This window comes from Aethina tumida, chromosome 4 (assembly GCF_024364675.1).
Source record: "Aethina tumida isolate Nest 87 chromosome 4, icAetTumi1.1, whole genome shotgun sequence".
NCBI classification, from domain to species: Eukaryota; Metazoa; Arthropoda; class Insecta; order Coleoptera; family Nitidulidae; genus Aethina; species Aethina tumida.
The window spans coordinates 7,462,570-7,467,412 of NC_065438.1; the positions used below are offsets into that span (position 1 = coordinate 7,462,570).

Below are 4,843 nucleotides of genomic sequence, written 5' to 3' on the forward strand. Positions count from 1 at the left end.
TTGAAAGAAAGCTAAAAAAATTAACATCACAAAATTGGTCAATTCTATGGAGTAGTTATATCAAAACAAAAGGAAAGTTATAAAATATAGAAGATAAATCAAAGAAAAATATTCCTTTTGATGCTAAGTTTATCGACTTCTCTTCAGTTTTGTCCAATATCTACTGTTGGATATTACATTCGATAAATAGAATTTTTGAAAGAATTGTCTAATTTCATAGATTTTGATAACTGTTTATGATTAGGCATTTTTCTTAAAGAGATAAATTAGAATAATTAATACTATTTCGAAAAAATCTGTCAAAGAAAGCTAAAATAACTAAAATCATAAAATTGGTCAATTTAATGGAGTGGTTGTATTAAATCAAGATGGAAAGTTATAAAATATAGAAGATAAATCAAAGAAAAATATTCCTTTTGATGCTAAGTACATCGACTTATCTTCAGCTTTGTCCAATATCTACTGTTGGATATTAAATTCGATAAATAGAATTTTTGAAGGAATTCTCAAATTTCATAGATTTTTAGGCTTCTTTATAATAATTTAAAGAGATAATTTAGAATAATTAATACTCGTTAGAAAAAATCTTTGAAAGAAAGCTAAAAAAATTAACATCACAAAATTGGTCAATTCTATGGAGTAGTTATATTAAAACAAAAGGAAAGTTATAAAATATAGAAGATAAATCAAAGAAAAATATTTCTTTGGATGCTAAGTTTATCGACTTCTCTTCAGCAATGTCTACTGTTGAATATTAAATTCAATAAATAGAATTTTTGTAAGAATTCTCTAATGTCATAGATTTTGATGACTGCTCATTATTAGCCACTGCTCTTAAAGGGATAATTTAGAATAAAAATCTGTAAAAGAAAGCTAAAAAAATTAACATCATAAAATTTCTCAATTTTATAGAGTGGTTATATTAAATTAGGTAGAAAAGCTATAAAATATAGAAGATAAATCAAAGAAACAAATTTCTTTTGATGTCAAGTTTATCGAATTCACTTTTCTTTTTCCAATTTCTACAGATAGATTCTGATGAGTGTTTAAGATTAGTTATTGCTCTTAAAGAGGTGATTTTAGAATAATTTATATACTTTCAAAAAAATCTGCGAAACAAAGCTAAAAAATAACATTGGTTAATTTTATAAAGTAGTTATATTAGACAGGAAAATTAAGTTTATCAACTACTTTACAACTAAACTGAAGTTATAGTTTTGGTACAGTTTCATACGTTGAAGGTGTTGCCACCACTTTATTTTAAAAATATGTAAAAAAGAATATAGAATAAAATGTTAAAATTCTTAGAAACACAAATATTCTTCTGTGTTACTTTTATTAATTTGATAACCAAAAGTCTTGTTAAGTCGGGCTTCATTCCTCGTAAGTCATGGTGGTACGAGCCATCGAAGTTCATTTGTATTAAGAAACGTTAGATTCCGTCAGACACAGTTAGTGTAATTAATTCTGGTCAATTCTTATGACAAACAAATTCAGATCTATCTCAATCTATCAAACGGGCACCCTCCGTTCGTTGTCATTCAAAATGTACCGGGACAGGAATTGTGATTTATTATCCTTTCCGCCGAAACCCGACATCTGAAACAATATTTATTATAATAAATACTTGTTTCTCATTATAATAATTACTTTATAACATCGGTGTGTCTGGCAAACTTCTGCGTCTTGTACGGAGCGATTAATCATCATCAGACCTACTCGAATTACAGATTCTTCATTGGATACGATCGCATTTATTTGCCTTCCGGTTTTACTAATTATATTACACGATAAATCTAAACTGGCTCCAAGTTAACTGCTCTTCTTTATCGGCCTATTAAATTGTTCCATCACAAGTTCTCGGTGCAATTGACGACCAACCGTAAAATACCTAATTTTGTAATTAAATAATAAAATCCATAGAGGAATTTAAAATTCAATAACAGACAGACGTACAATTTAATGTCGATTTTAGTGTCCGGACTAATAAAGCGGCGACGCTAATTACATTTTTACAGCGGGAACCCGACGATATATGTGACCCGATCAAACTTTTATAAATGAGCAATTTAAAAAAAAAGTTCTAAACTTAAAATCCAATTACCGGTGTCATAAATCGAGGCCCCGTTAAATTTTCCGGGACCGATGCATTATTTGTTAAAAATGTTTGTGTGTAAAGACAAATTGGTCCGAACGGAACAATAGAGACAATAGTAAATTTATTGAAAACCATCTGCCGACTAAAACCGGCATAATTTATGTGTACTTTGGTTAATTTCCTAAGAGATTTATTACGATACACGACGAGGTGATATTTTATTGAATATAATACAAACAATACAATAAGATTGCATGCCTGAAACTGAAGGTAACTGTAATGTTAATTATAAATGTAAGAATGTGCCCACAAAGGCCCATAAATAACTCCTTAACATATAAATTAAGTTTTATCCATTGCGATATTCCAATATGGAAATTGCTCACATCGAAAATAATTAAGGCTTTGCAACAAATGCCATTCAACTGTCCAAGCTCGAGAGACAATCGCCGCTTTTTTATTAACTTATGTACCGGGGAATAATTAACAACACCTACGACACGGTGTTGTTTTAGTTGAATGGAACTTTAAGAGGAAAACTGATATCAAGCCGTGAGTAACAACAATAAGCTATTTCCTTTTGTCCTCATAGAGTCATAGAATATTGCCCCCAAATAAAATAAAATCACTTACCCAATTTGTAGGCAAAAGGACGACTTCCTGTAACAAAAAAGAAAAAATAAAATAGTTGAAATATTAATAAAATGTATGCTTTTTAATTATTTTATTTTCAAGTAATTTTTGAAAATATAAAAAAATGTGTCTTATAAAATTAATCAAATTGGTACTGTTTATAATATTTTATAAAGTTAAATAAAGACCCTTTTCTTTCTAAACTCAGAGTCATACAGTGTGGCCCATTTAAAAGCGGGACACCTTCAAAAATTTTATATTTTTCCTTCAATTTTGAGAAAGTTTCATCATATTGGTGTGTGGCTTATTACTTCTGTACTGAAAAATATTATATTATAAAATAAACAATAAAATGTCACGATTCGAAGGAAAATTATAAATTTTAAAATTATTTAATAAGAATTATAAATTCCCAAATTTATTATATTTTTTGGAATGTCAAAACATTCATTTTTGAATTTTCAGTTGTGTAAAACTGAACTGTGTGACTTTCCAAACATAAATCATGGCTAAAATTTATTAATTTGAAATAAAAACAACAGTTATTTATAGTTTAGTATATATAAAAAAGGTCAGAATTATTAAATATACATATACATATTATATAAATATATAATTTTGAGACTTTTTTTCAACATGAAAATACCTATTTATGGACAAAATTTCATCATATTAAACGTTTTCATAAATTAGCTCTGGTTTATTATTTCTGGACTGAAATATATTTTATAAATACGTCCAGAACAAAATTTGTCATAAATAAATAGTTATTTAATTTATTTTCTGATTTTAATAAACAATGAAATGTCATGATTCGAAGGTACAATATAAAATTAAATTAAAATTAGATAATACAAATATTTATAATTCCAAATTTATTATAATTTTTGGAATGTTAAACAGCAGTTATTTATATTTTTACTATATAAAAAAAACAACTATATAAAAAAAAACAAAAAAATGTTCCTTATTTTGTTTATTTTCTGACATTTCTACTTTTAGATATCATTAACACTGTCACGTGTCCATCTGTGTCGTGTTCATTGGTTCTACAAACTGGTTTTGGCTTGTTTCTATTAAAAACTGTGTAATATACTTCCTCATCTAAAAATAATCAATATCACATATCAATATAGTTTAGTTTATATTTGATTTATGGCTTTTACCTAATTTTTTTTTATTTCTAATTTTTCTCAAACAACAGAGTATCACACCTATTAAAATAATAACAACAGGGATTAGAATTAAAGTATATAAATAATCATAATTCCAATTAAATTGTGTGTTATATTCGTAACATTTGTTATCACAACAAATAATACAATTCTGTTTACATTTATTTTCCATTCTTGTGGAACAAGAATTATTACCACTTTTAGCAACTGCATCTGTTGAATATAGACGACTTGAAGTTAATGTATCTAGACAATATTTATTAGGTGTATATGAGTAAATCTCACTTCTAGCCCAATACCTATGAATGGAATTGTCTGTACATTTTGTACTTATCTTTAAAGAGCTGATTGGTTTTATAAATTTCATACATATGTGTACTACTTTATAAATTCTGCCAAGGCAGTGAACCTAAAAATGTTCTATGTTTTTCATGCCTTTATATATTTTAGTCCCATAATTACTTACCTCGTTGTTGATGTCGTAAATGTGTTCATTGAATTCGACTTGTATATCACATTCATCACACATGGTAATGTAAAAATATATACATTCTACTCTGGTGATAGTGTATTCAAATGCTCCATTATTAATTAAATATGGCTGAAGTATTTCATTTAAATATGCGTCACTATTCAATATTGAATCATTAAATTAATTTAATTTTTCTCTACTACTTGACTTACTTACAAACAAACAATTGACAATCTTCGTGCATTATGCTTAGGACGTCAGTATGAACTTGGACAGTAATATTCTCATCAAAACATTCAATTTGATCGCCCTGTTTAATTAAATATAATTTACAGTTAAAAACACCAAATGACACAATTAATATTAACCCAATGGAGGTTAAATACATTTTGAACTGTTGAATTACAGTAACTGTGGTAATTACTGCCACATGATTATATATTTGAAAGTTTTATCTTTAGTCTG

General features: G+C 27.1%; 1 long non-coding RNA gene across 1 annotated transcript; it reads right to left on the bottom strand.

Moving 5' to 3' along the window:
- Window positions 1-3,689: 3,689 nt before the first annotated feature.
- On the bottom strand, window positions 3,690-4,560 carry LOC126265275 (uncharacterized). The gene is made up of 3 exons (XR_007547810.1): window positions 4,373-4,560; window positions 3,898-4,315; window positions 3,690-3,835 (listed from the first exon to the last, which is right to left on the bottom strand). It is a non-coding gene; the product is annotated as an uncharacterized LOC126265275 (long non-coding RNA).
- Between the last annotated feature and the right edge of the window lie 283 nt (window positions 4,561-4,843).